Source organism: Apis cerana, linkage group LG10 (assembly GCF_029169275.1).
Source record: "Apis cerana isolate GH-2021 linkage group LG10, AcerK_1.0, whole genome shotgun sequence".
NCBI lineage: Eukaryota > Metazoa > Arthropoda > Insecta > Hymenoptera > Apidae > Apis > Apis cerana.
In genome coordinates this window covers 5,666,152-5,686,097 of record NC_083861.1, presented here as the reverse complement: position 1 = coordinate 5,686,097, position 19,946 = coordinate 5,666,152, and the positions used below count along the sequence as shown (strand labels likewise).

At 28.7% G+C, this 19,946-nt stretch overlaps 1 protein-coding gene across 1 annotated transcript in view; it reads left to right on the top strand.

Annotated features, from left to right (window-relative positions):
* The window catches only part of LOC107992884 (uncharacterized), a 108,344-nt gene that overhangs the window by 36,646 nt on the left and 51,752 nt on the right, over positions 1-19,946 (top strand). The gene's annotated exons all lie outside the window — the stretch shown is intronic.

The window sequence follows — 19,946 nt, the reverse complement described above, 5'->3', positions numbered from 1 at the left end:
GGTATTTTTTTCTATAGAGTGTAAAGTTGTATAGGAGAGTTGAGAAGTAAAATAAGAAGATAATAATAGCCACATTTTAAGTATATTTTATAAATGTAAAATAAAAAATAATTATTTAGATATAATAGATAACTTTTATCTAATAGAACTTATTTCAATTATAAATTAAAAACAGTTTTATAACATCGAATCGATAGTTTTACGCAGCTCGTATATTGAACTATCATAAACCTAGAAACGATCGATCACAGAATACTAGCACATTAAGGTTTATTACTTCGATCTTCTCTATAATTGTGTATACTTCTCTGAAAATACAGAGCAAACATGGAACGCCTTATATTTTTCTCGTTCAATCATAAATTGAGTTTGCAATTTCTATGATTGCCTAACTATTTAAAAGAAATTTTATTTGTTAAACACAAATAGTATCATAATAATTTCTTTTTTAAAAATATTTTTCAAACTAATTTTCACTACGTTTTCATATTTTGTGCAATTATATGCAAATTAAATTTCTTACACGTATAATTTAATTCATATTTTCCTATAAATATAAGAAATTCATCAATCACAATAAACGAAAAATATAAAATTCCATAAGAATTCTCCGAAACCAATCATTCATAATTCAAACATCGAATTTCCACAGAGAAGTCACGTAATTGGGCTTGATGTTTTATTTTATTCGAAAAACTAAATATTTGTTTGCACGTGAGCCTCCGTCTCGTTTCAAAGCTGGAAACTTGGAAGTCGTTTGCCGAACAGCGGCCAAGAAGTGGAACGGAACTCGCGAAGATTAAACCATCGGAGCATTAATACCATCACTTTCCAGAGTTTCGTACTGCCGAGTATATTACGAGATCTACAACTCGAGGAAATGATTCGTAACCCTTCGGTTCGATCAATAATCACTAATGTCGCGACGACGATTCATTCAGATTGTCCGGATGATGTAACGAAAGGGTTGAGTTATTAGGATTACAGATAGAATTAGAATATATTTAATTTCATTTTTTTTTTTTTTTTACATTTTTTGTTTCTGAGTTTTCTGGAATTTTGAGAAGAGAAATTGTTGAGATAATTGATTGAAATTTTTTACCTATTGCTTAAATTTTCTTTGATAATAATAATGTTAGATTATATCTTCGAAAACGTTAGTTTATATCGGAATAATTAATCAAATTTGAACAATATTGGTCGAAACTTAGTAAATTTTCTTTATTACATTTTTCAAAGATACCTGCATAAAGTAGAATAAAGGTAAAATAATTAAAAGAAAGAACATTCTGTTTTCTTTTGAGAAAAAAATTTTCTGGATTCTTTAACGAAATTTTTCTTTTTTTAAAAAATTTTTTTGTACTTTAATCTTTCAGCTTCTATACTTGGTATGGATTCACATTTTTTTTTCACATGCTGTCAACTTTCATACGTAACAGGAACTTGAAGTTCTTTGTATGTCATTCCTTTGAATATACCCAGGATGATTCATGTACCTGAACTATAATTCTAATAGAAAATGCAACAAAATATCGAATACTATTATTACAATTTTAAAAATAATAACTTCATATGTGTTTACACATATGAAACTTTTTAATTTTATCTTCTGAACTGTATAATTTGGTTTAATTTTATGAACTTAGACACTCAGTATGTAGTAGAAAAAAAGAAAGAAAATGAGTATATAAGTATAATAATGTATGAGTATAAAAATTTTTTCAAAAACTTGAATTCAATTGTGATCGTAATAAGATAGGAAGACATTGTTCAGCCTATGTATTTTTTGGAAAAAGCCTTTGAAAGGAAGATGCGTTGTGTATTCGAAGCAGCGAAAAGGAAAGATATGGTCTTGTCAGGAACATGTAACATTGTCCTATTAAAATAACGTTAACTTACTAAAAAATGTGCAAGAATGTTCTTGCTATGTGTGCATGAATTTTCTTCGAGCAAAATAAGAAAATAATCTTTTGTCATGGTATCGGATTAGAAAGATTTTTTAGAAATTTAATTTTGCATTGTAAATCGAATTAGAAAAATTATTAAATCTCTAATCATATATTTTAACAATTTTGTAAATTTTAGAATAAAAATATTATTATTGATTTATTAAATATCTCATCATATTCAATATCGTGTGCATATTTTGAGATCTCTGTAAAATTTAAGATCTTCATAATTTTGAAAAGTTATAAGATTTAAAAAAAAAGAATAATGGCTCTTCGTTACGAAACGTTTCTAGATCTTAACTCGCAACTTGAATGCATTGTGACAGTACAAAAGGTTAAATTACGAGCGATATTAAGGGAAGTGGATAATTCTAAAACATGGTTTTCTTCTCTGCAATAAGGCAGTAGCTCGTTTCAATTGTTCCACGCTTTTACTTTTAACGTTATTATATCTCACAAGAAATTTGGTAAAGATGTAACGAATTACATTTTCCACAAGATTTTAACAAAATGCCTATACACGTTGCAAAGTACGTGAATTTTCCTTCCTCGAACATATAAAGTGTCGAAGAAAAAAATTTGATATTCCTTATCAATCTTAAGGATGAAAAAAACATATAAATATATTTTTTTAAAAAATTATTTCTAGAAATTCTATATTCTACCATTCTACCCAATTTTCCATACAAAAATAAAAATTGTCTAAACATTTTTCATCCTCCAGAAAATAGCATCAAACTTTGACCACCTACTTTCTTATCATCATCCTACATACGAATACGCTTTCCCGTACAAAGAACCGACTTCTCTCTCGATTCGAAACGAATTACCCGACATCTCGGTTCAACGTTGGCTGCATCACACGGAAAAACACATTTCGTCTATCTTTCTAACGTATCTCCATTATGAAAGCGACTGAAATAACCGCGGTGACAAGATAGAAGGGACTGAACATAGTAACATAAGCACCACAATACGTGATACCAATTTCCAACCTGATGGCCAAGTTTAAACATTCAAAATGTCACGTCTCTTGGCGGCGAAAATATCTACATGCACTCCCTCCCCCTCCCCACCGCGAAATTCTTGTTTTTGAGAGGGACAGGAACTGTTTAGAAATTCTCGCGTGTTGCAATATTGATTGCAACGCGTTAGCACGTGTTTTCGCTACGATACGAGGAATTTCGTATCGCGTTAATATTTAAACGAATGATTACGAGGGACCTCTGGATCCGCGGAGCAAAGATCATGCGATGCTGCTTTTAATAAGGATGCATGGCCTTCGGAGAGATGTTTAATTTAATAAATATTCAACGTTGAATGGATGTTTTAATATGAAATATGTTGTAATAACGATAATGGGGAAATAGTTGGTGGAAAGTTTGGAATATTAAAGTTAGAATAATATTCGGATATTATTGGAAAATTCTTTTGTTCAAAATATCAGAAAATATTCGTTCTTTCAATACGATAAAGTGTCTTTAGATTTTGTACAGGGGAGAATTAAAGTTTGAATTATGATTGATTATTATGATTAATTAAAATTAGTTAGGGAATTATCATCTGTTTATACAATAATGTATATGGTGTAATAGCATAATGCATAAATAGAAGATTAATTAAAAAATGATAGATAGAAAATTTGTATCTGAATATAAACTACACTATGCAAAATATAATTTTGAAATATAATTTTTAATACACGTAACAATACAATTCGTTATTCTCTAAAAGATATTTAATATGTTAAAATATTAGGAGTATTCTAATTTTATCAAAATTTATTAAAATTATAATAAATTATATGTAATAAAATTAAATTATATTTTTAAGCTATAAAATAAATTGTAAAATTGGTGTGTTCATTATTTCAATTGCAGGTTTCCAACGAGTTAATAAATATGCATATTAAAATTGGTCACCCTATATAATTAAATAAATCCCTTCTCCCCATAAAATGTCTACTTATATATGCAAATTAATGCATATGATTTAAAAATTATACTTCTACGCGATCCGCTCATTTCTTTAATTAAAAATTTAGATATTAAGGTAAAGGATAAGTTATGAGTTTATGACATACAACATTATCATCCTTTACTTCAAAGGTCTCAAGAGTACATTTAATAATCTGTCTCGAAATATTACGAGACTTTATATCTTCTTGAAAAAGTCATCTCTGTAACGGGAAATTTTAAAATGATCATATCTCGTACAGAAGAAAGGAGAAAAATTCAACAAGAACGATTCCTTCGAGCAAGAAGTTCCGGAAGGAAAAGTCTACTGGGGAAAAAGTTGTGCAAAATATTCGATAAATGAAATATTCATGCAAGATGCTCGAGTTAAGTGCAAAATTTTTATACAAAGTTGTTATTTTCTGAATAGAAAGTTTCGATATTCCGATATTTATTTATTTATTTATTTTTTTACAATCGATATCCAAGTAAAGATTTCATTTTTAAGATGAAACTCTTAACGAGCAATCTCGTTCTCGTACGAATCGAAGAACAAATAATATATTTTCTGTCTTACATAAATTTTAACGAAAATATTTTTAAATATGAATAAAATATAGCAAGATAGAGAAAAGTTGAGACAAAGAGAGAGAGAGAAAGAGAAGAGAGAGAGAGAGAGAGAGAGAGAGAAAGAGAAGAATTTCTGGAAAGAACTTTTCTTTACTGGATTTATGACATTTCTCGTCCCTTTTTCTCCGATCCTTTAACAAATTTTTCTGAACTTTTCCAAAGTACGGCCGGAAACTTTAAACTTTGTCACGTTGAAAAACGAATCGATGCAAATACCTTTCCTGACAAATCTCGTAAAGTAGCCATATTAAGTGGAAAATTATTACGCATGATGCAAAAACGTGTACTCTATTAGAATTTTGCCTGAAAATTTCGAAAAATTATTCACATATTTCTTTTTACACGAATAAATGATACTATCTTCTGTTCCTATATCTTAATTCGTGATCAACAGATCACTTTATCGTGAATTTAGCATTGGATACTTTTCTACTATTCATAACTTCACTGCTCATAACGATATATTAAAATATATTGAATTTGAGAGTAAAACTCTGGAGAGTTTCTTTAGAAAATATTTTTCACAGATACTATTCGAGAGTGTAAATATTCGAAGTATTCATTAACGAAAAATAATTATTGAGAGCAATAATTTTACTCTCAAATGTATTGCTTAGATCATGCACATGCAAGAAGATTTAAAATGTATGATTTATTTAATTTAAAATATAATGTCTAATAAAATAATACACCGTTCCAAGGATACATCACACGCGATTGTCGATCGATTCATTTTACTCGATCCAAAAGAAATGGATCGCAACTCTAAGAGATTGAAAATATGAAAAACCGTCAAATTTGCAACACGTGAAAATTATTAATAGAGTATTTTAATAAGAAAAGACCGATGAAGAGTACAAAACCTTTCGAATTTCTTCAACTTTTCCTTCGAAAAGTTAAGTACAGGGGATGGAATAAATTTTTCCGAGTCGTCTCTCGCTCGTGGAAAGGTGGAAACTCGCGTGATAAGTATCCTTCCGCGTAGCCAAAATGGAATGTTGCCGGAGCGGAACAGAAAGTTTCCACTTGTGGTGAAATGGCCTCCCCCAGCTCTGAACAACTTTCGTAACTGCGATAGCGGGCTATTTAACCAGACCAGGTGGACTCGAACGTGTCTGTATGCGACCTCGTTCGCTGAGAAATAGCCGACAAGCATGAAAATTGACCTCGAAACTGCGCCTCTCATTTTGTTCCACGAGAAAAGGAATTGTTACATCGCGTCGTGAATTGTGACGTGGCAATCGATATCGATAGAATAAGGCCGGTTATTCACAAGTTTTTGACTTGTATCGATTCGATATTACATCAAAGAAATTTAAAATATCATCCTATGAATAAGTGAAATCTCCGCCACTTTTGACAGCTTACGATTATTAATTACATTATTTTAATAAGAATTGTGATCCACCATATTTAATTTCTTAAGAATTTCTTGCAATAATAAAAAATAAAATTTGAAAGGATATGATGAAAAAGAAGAAAAAGAAATTCTCAATTCTTCTCATTATTCAACACCATTATTATTAATTTTATTAATTTATTATTAATTAATTAATCAATGTTTATCGCGATACATTATTAAGGTTAATATTTGATACGTAACGATATTTATTAATATTTAATTATTTTATTATTACGACCGTACCTAATTTATATCTAATTCATAAATTAAACAGTATCGTAACATATGCATACGAAACAAGGACTCGCAACCCGATCACCTGCGGATACACAATATCCCGCTGTATCTACAAATTAATGCTAAACGTGTTAGCCCGTATCCGAATTGGGTGTTGCGGTCGTTCTGTTGTTTCTGTATTTGATGCTACGAGGGCAACGCGTGGTTAGAATAAACCAGAATTGCAGCCCAGGAAGAAACGGTGTGTAACTAACACCGGAAACGGAAGGATAAGCAAACATGGACAAATCAGTGACACGCGATCGCTCCAAACCGTTAGGTACGTAAGCTCTGTGTACAAACCACTGCCAGCTATTTGAGTTAAGGATATTTCGAACAACAGATGCATACCCATCGTCTGACAAAACGTGAATTTTGTACATCTATCGCGAAGAATCAAAAGATCGTTTTGAGATTGTAACGGAGATAAACAAGATTTTCGTCAATTTTTAACGCTGAAATCGAACGTTTTATTCATCGGCATTAAGTTTTAATAAATTTCAAAGTAATATTGTTTACATCTCTCGAAAATACAGAGTTAAAAGAGGAAATTAATTCTTCTCTCTTTTTTTACTAATTTCATTTTAGTGGAAAGTTCTCGAATTTTAAAAATTTATTAACGTTTGCGACGTATTACACATGCATATTTTTTTAAATTTTTTATGGTAACAAACTTTATCGTTATTCGTTTTGAACAATTTCATGAAATCGATCATTTCACGTGCAACAACCTAATATATAACGCGTGCCAATGAAACAAAAGAATAGAAGAACATAGGAAAAAATATTTTCAAACACAAAGAGATATCTCTTGGATCAAAAGATCGAAAACGATGTTTCCAAAAATGTGCTTGTCGCACAACAATAATCTGAGCAATAGTGTTCTACACGTCGTTTCACCGTGATGAATGGCAAACCAAGATGCATCTTGGTTTAACAAGAGTGTCGTCGCAACAATGGTGTCCTCTTAACCGACAGATATGTCCAACGTTCCGGGATTTCATCAAGAGATAAAATACAGGAAGGGATTAGAATGACCATAATCACTCCTCGTGTTAATTATTCTTTCTATTGTAATTCTGAATAATTACGTAAACCGGAAACCGACCATGTTTGCGTGTGTCTTTAACTTCCGGTGGAAGAAAATTATTCAAATATTTTTTTGCAACATGAATTCTTTTTTGAAATGAAGATAATTCCATTGGATTTTTTGATATCTATACGTGTTGAGAAGGATTCTTTTTTTAGAAGATGTGTAATTCTGTAGAATTTTGAAATTATATATATTGAAATTACTTCTTGAGTGAGAGTTTTATGAATGTAGTATATGGAATGTTTTATTATCTCTCTTTTTTTTTAATGATCTAATTTATATTTAATTGTCATGTCCATACTTTGTATTATAATAAAAATAATAATATTTAAAAATTGAAAAGAAGATGAAAGAAATAGGTAGAATTAAATATATAATTAAAACCATTTGCATTTATACTTGAAAAAATATATCTCTCTTTTCGAAGATAAAATATTTCGCTTCTAATGGAGAAATAATTTAAAAGCAGAATACGGTAAAAGGTTATTTTGCTATTAGAAAGAGAAGTGGAAATAATACTAATGTTTGATAATAATGTTGCTCCACGATAATAATGCATCGACATCAATAATGCAATCATGATAATAATGCAGAAAGATGGTAACACCAATAATTCGAATAATGTAATAACAATAATTTTCGGATTTCGAATTCTAATTTATGCTGTTTGAAATATATGAAGCAACAAAATATGGTCTATTAAAATTGAATTATTTATTACTTAATATTATGAGCTTCGAAACATTTTTTGTTGTGCAAAAATATTAAATTTTCCGACAAATTCAATTTCATATGTTTACTTGGTACATTTAATGCGGTTTACCTTCTTCTATTCCATCTTCCAACCATCTATATTCGTTCCACTCGACTCTTCTCAATTCTTGCACTCGAATAACGTCATTGGATACGAAAGAAAATATTCGTTTTTCAATTCGACCAGTTTGTTTGAGAATTGCATCAACGATCGAAGATTTTCCAGTAAATAAAAGATATATGTGTAAAGATATTGTCTCCCGGAAACTGTTGCAAATCACTTGAAGGGAAACACCGGATGAATATTTCACAGCAGTTCGCAGCAGAATTTTCGTCTCGCGGCGAAAAACACTGAATTCATAAATAATTTCACTCCCGCCATCATTCTTTCTCTGTAAGAAGTCAAGAAATAATCATGCTCAAGATAGAAGGCCGTTCGAAATGGATATGGCGAATCTGATTGCGGGAGTAAGATTCATTTTGTATTTATTTCGTCCTCTTGGTCATTAAAAATTCTTAAAAATTCAATTTCGAATTTTTTTTTATTTTTATTCGAATAATAATAATCCAGTCGAGTTTATATTTAGATCGAATAAATATTTAATTTTTTTAAAAATCATTGGCTAACTATAAGCCTTGAGTTTTCTTGAAATTGAAATTTGTTAAGATTTTAATTCTTAATGAAATGAAATCTTGCGCTTTTGCTACAATTTGAGCAAATAATTTTCGTGAATAATCATTTTAAACGTCGAAGCTTCTGAAATTTTTTCAATGATCTTTTCATATTAGAAAGTAAAATAGAAAAGGAAAGATACTTTCTTTTTCTAAAAAATATTGCAAATTCTAACGAGTTTAATTTTTCCACGATTTCTTTTAGCATAAATTTCAAGAGAAGAAACTTTCTTCTCGACAACTTCTAAAATATTGACGCACTAATTTCTTTCTTTGTCATTTCATTTTACTATTAGAATTCGAATCGATATTCAGAGCAGGATTAAAAATCTAACAGTCTAGATGATATTCAAAAAAAGAAAAATAAAGGGAAAAAAATGAATATTCAAAGAGATCTTTTTCCCAACAAGCCGATTCCCATTCTTACCTGACCACGGCCAACTTATTACGACAATTCTGGAACTTTTCCAAACTACATTTCCACCGAGCAGATATCCCATCCCCCACAAGATCTTTTCCTTTAGAGAGTTTCAACTTCCAGAATAACTTCTGTAATCACGGTTATAGCTGATCCAAGTTTATCTGGAAAAGATATTTTCCACCGTCAAACACATTTCTCAGGTTTGCCTGTTAAAAATATCGCCTCGTCAAGATACTCCACGCCTTGTCCATGTTCTCTACAGCTATAGCTGTAATTTTCCGGAACATGTGTTGTCAATTCTAGGTAATTTGTCTCAAGTATGAATTGATTTAATCTTCATTTAATGATACGTTTCGAAGTACAAATTATAAATAAACATGGCGAGATTTCTTTAAAAATTTAACCAACTGTCAATTTTCCATCTTTTTTTGAATAAAAAAAATTTTGTGTAAAGAAAGAAAAGAAAAAAAACTCATTATCAAAATTCAATAAAATCTCTTTTGAAAAAAGAAAAATAATAATTGTTCTCGAGAAACGAGAACTGGAAAAATGAAAGGAGAGAAAAGAATTGGATTACAGTTATGTAATTAAAGTGTGGGTAGAATGTTGAGAAAAAAAATTTTAATCCAAATTCGAGGAACGGAGATTAAATTTTATTATCCGTTTCTCCTTGGCTTGGCGACAAAATTCGACACAATCGCCTTTCTCATCGTCCCTCCACGACGAGATGCACGCAACAAATGCATCTCTATTCGATGCGACATCAGTTACCATGCCCTAAGTACAAAGTTCTGCCCGTAAGTTTGAACGAGGTTGTCGAGGGAAACTCGTCGAGGGCGCATCGTAGAATCGTGGCAAACACTGATGACGCCAGGTGTTTATTCGTCGACTGTTCTCCTCTGCCATCTTTGCCATTTACACGATGTTCAAAGATTGCCTCGCGATCGTGTAAAACAGCGGTAACAATGAGACGTTGTCGTAACGGTAAAACGTGCAAAATAGTGGCAATAATTATTACGATGATAAATGAAATTTATTCATGGAAAAGATTTTTGGCCGAGAATGATGGAAAGATTCTAATATTTGATCTATGAAAATAAATGATAAATATTATTAAGAGTAATAAAGTAAGTGAAATGAAGAGAGATAAAAGTGGGAAATTTAGAAAAAATTCTGTATAAAATCTAAGAATTAATTTGATTATAAGAGGAAATGGAAGAATAGGATAATAAATAAAATATATATATTTTTAAGTTGAATTAATTTTTCTAAATACAGAATTAATTTTAGAAATACAGTTATTTTTAAAATAGTTTGGATAAAATTATATTTTTTTCTTGGATATTTTCATTGGACTAAGGGCCAATTTTTCTTACCGTGCAAAGATAACGTCTCGTCCTCGAAATCAGCAACATAAGGCGGCAGGTATTACCATTATCCCCGTCCATTTCACAGCGAATACGATTCTCGATGCAGACTCGACCCGTCATCCATCTTCATCGTTTAAGAATTTATGATCGATCGTGTCTCGTGCACCTTTCAAAAATTTCTCTGCATAGAAAATCGGTTTACTCGTTATCTTTCAATCCTAAACATCGTAGTCACCATCTTCTTCACTCAAGTATTCATTGGCAAAACCATAGCGATTTTTTACTCTTTTTTTCGATACATTTAATATATTGGAAGGAGGAAAAAAGAAGGCAGGAGTGAAGATATTCTTGATAGAATTCATGGGAATTATGATTAATTTCTGTGATCGTTTGGAATAGAATTTAGAAAAATTTACATGTGTATGTCAATTAGAATTTTTCTTTGGAGGAACATCTCGTTACAATAAGAAAAATTCGATGGATGCTTTTGAATTCTGAACATGATTTTAATCGGTTGATATTAAACAGATCATAATTGAATCGTAATTAGTGAAATTAATGACTCGTCGATCCGACGCGCGCCCAGAATCTTGTAGAACTTCATTTCGTTGAGTTTCTTGGAATTTTTAATAATCTTCGATTAAAGAGTGCGGCTTTTCGAATATGCAGGGTCATAATAATAATCGGATGCACGGATTCTTGAAATTTTCAAAGAAATTTGTAAGTAGTATTATTTAACATAGTATATAAATATGAAATATAAGAAATTACATTGATTATTTATTAACCTAAGAAACATTTACATTTAAAAAGAAAGTTATTTTCGATCGAGTAAATGATCATTAAAAACGGAATCTTTCTCCGTAAAATTCATTTTTATTTATCTCGATGCAACTTGTCAAGATATCTTCGTACAATTTATCTCAAATCTAATTAAATCTTATTAAAATTAGAAAACTTTGAACGTCCATAACTTAACAAAAAATAGTAATTTTCAGCCAACGAAGTGAGCGATCATTAGAAACACAAAACGTTGCTCCTTCCTTCTTTGAAATATTTTTTTGTTTATCCAGATACGATTTCCGATTCCCAAGATATTCTCATATAATTTACTTATAAACCTGATTAAGTTCTGTTAAAGTTATAAAAACTTTGAAGCCCGAAATCTTCCCCTTTAGAACGTATTTTTATTTATCTCGATATGATTTCCGGTTTCCGAGTTATCGTCCTATAAAGAAAAGGATAATTTTTAATCGCTTACTATCTTCACCTCGTTTCACTGATCTATCCCAAACTACAGACCCGCTTCTTGGAAGAGGGATACAGTTCCAAGAAATAATGTGGAATAGTTTTAAGAATTTTACACGCTTTGAATTTTATATCTCGGCAACCGATTGAGATATCGGAATAAAACAAAAAAAGGACTTCAATGATACATAGTTTCCTGAATATGAGAAATCAATTTGTGTTTCATTTGTGATTCTGGTCTGATTTTGATATAAAGTATATATAGTAGATATATAATTGGGTATACATTATATTATTTTTGTTTTTAAAATATACGAATAATTTATTTATTAAATAAATTTCGAGGATGCTCTTCATCCAATAAGAGTCTACTACTATTTAACGAAAATTTAAGCCATCTCTATCGAATTTATTTAAGTGGATTTTGTGTTATTTTTCACGGTTAAGTCGTGGAAGCGGGAGGTCGCAAAGTAATGTCGGACTCCAGAAGGTTTTGTTCGTTCCTCGAGATAATATCAACAATTCTCTCTGGGTAAATTGGGTATCGTTTTTTATACTAAATATTTCGATGTTCGTTCATGTTTCAATGATATTTTTAAAATTAAAAAGTCTGAAATATACGATACTTATCTAAAAAATTGTAATCATTGTCGACAATAGAATGTATGATAACCTTTGTTCTTTTTCTATTAATTGATACGATCTTATTACAAAAGACAAAAATTTATAATATATAAAAAATATAGAAAGAAAGTACTTCTTTATTTGTAATTTAAATAACTTTTCCAGCATCTTAATCAAGAAATAAGAATCTTGTATTGATATCCATGTACAAATTCAGCTTTTAATGATGTAATTGTCAAAAATTACAACAATTACAACAAGATAATTCAAAATACTTTAAATGAGATAATAAAGTACTAATTCGGTTTAAAATTCACAGAAGAGACATAGAAAAAGAAAAATCTTATGAAATTGATAAAATGTAACAAAATATATCATTCGATATTTTTCTTTAACTGGAATTAATTCATTTTCAAGCGATAAAATTACCATAATATAGAATATCAGGTAAATATAATGTTTCCAAAATCGTATTAAAAAATAAAAACTGTGTATTTCAAATACAACTCCTAAAATTTTATCACTACCAAATTATAATTATTAAAAAAGAACGTTGAAACAGAATATTTAGGAAAAATAAAATAAACTTAAAGGATGAAAAAGACTAATTATCCTTGGATGATCCAAGAATTAATATCGTCTTTCAACGAGTTATATGATTTCAATCGAAATTCTAATCTTGATCATCGGTGAATGACATTTAACGTGTTAAACTCACGTAAGTGAACATTTCCAAGTATTGTATTTGGCATACATTTCTCTGATAGAAGAGCCTCTGTCACCATTCGATCATGTGGGAGGACCTCTATATTTCGTCTTTACAGTTATGGAAGCGAATGTTTGACATTTTCCGTTAATCCTTCTATGCGAGCTCGGATTCGTGCCAATACAAAGGATAATGTAGAGGATTGAGACGTAACAGATGGTAGATCGTAAAGGTGGTCGGCATATTCTTCTGTAACTCCATTTGCAGAAAAATTGTTACAGCCATAAAATACCCATTTTCATACGGTCGAATAACTTTTCCTTCGAAATATTTCTCCCTCCCTTCATTACCGATTATATACAGCTTAGCAATTTATACACGGCACATTCTGTGTATAAATAAATCTGTTATAGGATAAAATAAAAAATTTCACCGGAAGTGAAATGTCTTTTTTTATTTGTGAAAAGTATTAATTTTTTGATCTTTTTTATTTAAAAAGTTTATATAAAAATTGTTCGATGATGAATATTATTATTTATAATTTTGTTCCTCGAAGTTGAAGATTCTCTCATCGCGAATTAAACAATTCGTTAAAACTTTATTAATTTGAGAATGAATAGTGTAAATGAAAAGAAACAGTGAAACAGAAGAATTTAAAAAAGATTTGTTTAACAAATCAATAACAAAATGATACGATATTCTATTAAAAATAGAGACATCTTCTTTTGAAAATCATTTGAAATCTTAAAATTAATTCTTTCGTCATGCATAATAATAAAATTTTTCTGAAAACTCGTCACTTCTTTCATTTACTAGAATACAAAATACTACGAAAATTGCATCGTATAATTGTATTATTTAAAAATATAATGTTTGAAATAAAAATTATAATGAAAAATGATTCTCTATTAGTAAAACGAAACTAGAATCTCTATCGTGGTGAAAGAATTTTTTACAGCCTTTCGTTTCTTAAAAACAACATCACAAGAAGATACACTTTTTCTTCTGTCAAATATAGAAGATTATTCTTTTCGATATGATTGTCATTTGAAACATTCGCGTTTTATTTATTTCCCGATGGAAAAATATTATTTCCTCGTGAGAATTGAAAACAGTTACGAATTAGTTATCATGCACGTTGAACAATATTTTTTTATTTTTTTTTTATTTTTTTAAATATACATCCTACGTTTCTTATTTTTATTTATTTTTATTCCGATGAATGGATTGAAACGAATACGGAAAATTTATGTTGCCACGTGTTGAATACAAGAATTTATTCGCTACTTTTTTTTTTCTTCTTTTTTTTTGTTGGAATCGAAATATGTGGAAATAAAAAAGATATAGGATACAGAAAAAGTTTCGAAACATCGAAACGAACGTAGATTTATTGCTCGAGAACGAATCGAACTTTCGAAATAGATTTTATTCACGTGGGATTTGTTTTTGAGAAAAATTTGTGTCAGATACGTTTCAAACATTTTTAAGAATACAGTGTTTATTTTCACGGTGAGACGAATATATCTTAAATTTTTTTAATTTCATCAATTAATCACTCATTCGTTACAATAATATAAAAGTTACGATTTTAAATGGAAGAAATTGTTTCCAAACACAAAAATAGATAAAAATATTATGTTTCAAATTGGCTCAGTATTTGAAAATTTCATTTATGAAATTTTATCAGTGGTAATACAATGTTATCTATTTAAATATTTATCTATTTAAATATATAATTATGTCCAAAATGATATACAAATAATTTATAATTTGATACATTTGATAAGTTTGGTACTTTAAGTCAGGATTAGAATTCATATACGAAAATTTGAACGAATCTTTATTTTGCTAATTAACATATTAAGGAAAATGGATAAAAAATAATTGTTCAACAACAGATATATACATTAATATAATTTTCTTTAATTTTCCACAATTTCAAATTCCATTATGAGATTTCAAATATCTTATTAAATTTTCTGATTAAATAACTTCGACAATGATATTATATACAAGTTCATTATAATTCAGATTCGTAATTTCGATTCAAAGATAACTGCCAACGTGGAAAATCTTACATAATTCGTATTTCTCGAGTAGGAATATTCGCAGAATCCATGGTAACTGGAACAATTATCATTGTGGATGACTATTTCTCAACTTTACCTGCATGTCATATGATTTCAACTTTGGTAAGTTTGACTTGCAAAATCATTTGTAAGGAGTTCCAGGAATTTCTGTGCTCATTATTCAAATGAACCGTCACATGGGTATAAGGTAACACGTTAACTGTCACGTATGCGATACACTTTTAATTAATCAAATGCAATGACTGTAATCTTTTCCAAATTAAATACTTTTTCAAATTCACCATCATTAAAATAATTACAAAAGATATTGAAATTAACGAGGGATTAATAATTTCTTTCGAAATAAAATGAAATAAATTATAATATTTAAAAAATAATTATGGATAATAGGATAAATAGTTCTTAATATTTGAAATTGAATTTTTTTTATGAATAACATTATTTTTTCTTATTAATGTTTGCGATATATTTTAAACAAGAATAAAAACTTGAAGAAATATAATATAAAAAATCAGAATTTCAGAGCCTTTAAAACAAGATCACACTAGATCTTGAAGATTAAAAGCAAATTTCATGGTTATTAAAAAGAAATAACGATAATAAAGATAAAACTAATTATTCAACGTACATAAAATTTTATTCTATACCTAATCCAAAGCAATACTGCATAGAAATACAAGTTCTATTGAATATAATCGCACAATTTTAATTTTTTCCTTCGTCGTCTTATTAATCGATCGATCAAATTATAAATTTAAATCGATCGATATCTCAAATTTAAACGCAACAGTTCTATCTCTTTTACGACGAATTAGGGAATAATCAAGGGAAAGTAGATCAGGGAGACGTATCTTTATCATTAAACGTTAGAGTAACCTTTCAACCATGGGTTGAATACGTTGAAAGCACCGCTTTAATTCGCGTCTCGCTGATGGCGATGGTTATTAAAGTTCACGATATCGCTTTTACATGGCGACCCATCATCACTTTCGAATGGTTAACACGAGCCCAACCTCGCGTTTCATCGTTAAAACGCGCATTTCCACCCCCTCCATCCACCCTTTGAACAGCAGATCGAGGCAGAAGGGCTGGGGGTGGCATAATTCTAATTGAAGGGAGAACATCGGTTGACGACTGATAATCAGTAGGAAGATTGGTTCGGAATGGGGGAAATTGATTTCGAAACGAGAAAATAGAATCGTCTGTGTTTACGGAATGCCTATTGTGCTCGAGCACGACTCTCGAAGAAAGCAATCAAGGAAATGAAATTTTAAAGAGGAATCGATGAAAAATGGAGAATAGGGATGAATGAAAATATCGTCGAGTTATTAGTACTGTTTTAATTTTTCTTGTTATTCTTTCTTTGAATTAACGATGGGGCCAGGAGCGCAATGGATCAGAAATAAGAATTTGAATTTGTGAACTTGTGATTCGAGGTAATGGAATAGTGGAATATAAGAGTGAAAATATAAAAAAAAAAATGAAATTGATTTATACTTTTATCTATTTATTTATTTTTTATTATTCTTTGCGAATTAATGAAATAAGAATGGAACATTAGCATAATATTGAATTATCGTTATATTTTTCTTATTTTTCTCTCTTTTATGAATTAATGGAATAAAAGATGAGTTGATTTGAATTTGTAACTTGTGATTTATTAAAAATTGAGAATAATGAAATAAAGTATGAGGATGGAAATATCGTCAAATTATCGTTTTTTCTTTGTTATTATGAATTTCTTTTGTTTCTTTATGAATTGAAACGTGATAGACACAGGAGAAATGAGAATTTAAGGCTTGTAATTTGCTAAAAATTAAACTAAAGTGAAATATAATATTGCGAGGCTATTATTTAGTTTATTAATTAATAAAATAGAACGAGAGATATTTTTAAAAATATAAAAGAGGAATATTGTTATAATAAAATTAATATTTTACTTACTTTTTTATTATCTATAAATTTTGCAAATTAATAATATGACGAGAAGTACTTTGAATTAGAAAGTGAAAAAGCATTATTATTCTTATCATATTCACTATCTTTTTTAAATATCTCACTTATTTAATCCTAGCTTATCAGCCAATATATATCTTAATCTCGAGAAACGAAGTAAATTTATTTTTATCTGACGATATAAATACAAATTCATGTGGAAAATATATAAAAATTTATTTTTGGCTAAATATTTTTTATCGAACAAACAAAATACAATAGCAAGATCTCGAACAAAAATTAGTCAGGGAATCGTGTAAAAATGTTATTGTTATAATTCAATAATTGGAATAATAATTATAAATTCACTTGAAGTTTTTGTGATAAAGTCATGAATCAATCTCGGTAATTATATAATTATTTTTTCTATATTAAAAAGGAAGAATTTCGTGATATCTCGTGTTTTTAGGAGAACAGAATTAATCGTTGACGACTATTATGAATAATAATCACTATTTATTATAATGAATGGAATTCATTTCGATGCGATGTGAACAACGAAACAACGTTGAAAAAAAGTAAGGACAAGTTTATTGGAGGGATTGCATAATTGTTGCACACAGCGTATCCCATGAGAAATTAAAACTTATACAGAGTTCAGCCAGTTATCCCGAATAAAAAGGTCATATGAGATTCTGGAATATATGATATTTAATTTAATTTACGTAATCATATATTTTTTGGTTGCAATTTTATTTTATACATCGAGCAAGATTTTTTTCAAAAGTTAATTATATCATAATTGTATCGTTGAATGTGTATAAAAATATTATTCTTTCTTAAGTGGAATCGTATTATTTTTAATGTATTAATTTTTTCTAAATAGTAATAGTTTTTTTTATGAAAATTCACATATTTTTTTTTTAATGGAAGACGAGTTAATTACATTTAATAAAAATAAAAATTGATCTTTACATTCTACATTCTATATTCTGTTTAATATTAAATTATTGATATCAATTTTTATTCGAATTATTTTTCAACATTATTATTAAAAAACAATTGAGATATTCCAATTGTTCGAATTATTTTGTTCACTCTTTATATTATTTATCATTATATTTTACAATAGATAATGATATATTATTATATGGATATTATCCCATTAGCCAATTATGTCATTAATTTTACATTAAAGCTACGTATAATGAAGCGACGATTTATGCACGTATATTCTTTCTTCTTCTTTTTTTTTATTAAATCGTACGTAATTGTTCATCTTTCATTCGTTTGCATAATATTAATAAGTTCAGTGATGAAATATACGATTGTATCGGTGATATTGTAATTTAAAAGGTTTATATCATTTTCTGTGCACTTTGATCTTTCCATCCGAGCCATTGGCGTTTCCAACATGTACACACGTATAAAACAAATAATGACGCACATTTCGTGAATGGTTTTAATGGAAACGTGTTAAGTATAGTCGATCGAGCTATTGTGCGTTCCCTAAACAAAACTCGATAACAATATTTCTTTAACAAAAATTATGAGAAACTACGAAAGCGTGATAATTTTTTTTTAATACAATTTATATAAGAGAATAAAATTAAAATTATAATATCGAATTAATTTCTTAATAAAATATTACTCGTTAGAAGCTAAGAAGAACAATGCTTATTTTACATAAATTAATATCTTTTAACATATACGTCAATATTTCATAATGATATTAGATGTTGATATAGTTTGGAGGATAAAAACAAACACGGAAGTTTGATATGCAAAAATATCGAATTGAAGCTTGTTTATTAAGCAATTGAAATTTGTATTAGATAAAGCGAGATGGAGATAGGCGCAAAGACACGATGTGACGAAGATAGAGCTGAAGATAAAGCTACATTAAATTAATATTTAATTTTCGGTTCAAATCGTTAATTATTTCTTTTCACACGAGTGGTTCTACGATGATTTAGCTATCGTATTAAGCAGCAATAAAACTAATCTGATGAAATATTAACTAGAAGCGAAATACGTATTGACATAATTCAGAGATATTCTCAGAGACCATGGTCGAATTTCATTAGCATACGATGTTGTAATCAATTTAATTAAATCGTGATATATAATATTGATGAATAAATTGATTTAATAATAATTTAATTTCTGTATTACTCTGTAACGATAAAGCGAAGAATTTTTATTAAAAAATTACGAACAGTTCTTTAATTATTTATAATCGTAATTAAGATGTTCCTTAAATTATTCGAAATCTATTTTTAATTCTCTTCATCTTTCTAATTCAAATTAAATTACCTATACTTGTTTACGCGTACTTTAATTATGAAAAAGAATTTAGATTCCAGATAGATGTATCTAAAATGACATAACACTTTCATGCTCACGTGATATTAAAAATTATTAGATTTAATGTCTCAGCATGATAAATGATGATAATAGTCTCTAACGTGATATTTAGATGAAATAGATTTTTAAAATATTGTTTTAATATTTCTAAGAAATGCTATTAGTGCTGCTAACCTACATACCTGTCGCAGATAAAAATTACTAAACTAAATTAAAGAGACTAAACTAAATTAAAGAACAAAAATGAGTAAACTAACATTTTATTATAAATTTAAACTGATAATTAATAAACTCTCTGATGATTATAGGAAGAGAAGAGAATCGGAGAAAAACTGGATTTTTCTTTTCTCGCAATTTTGACAACATCCAATTATTTTTAATCCGCACGATTCAAATTGAAAGAAGAATGAAACACTAGTAATCATTTCTCTCGGATTTGTGCAAAATAGGAGATA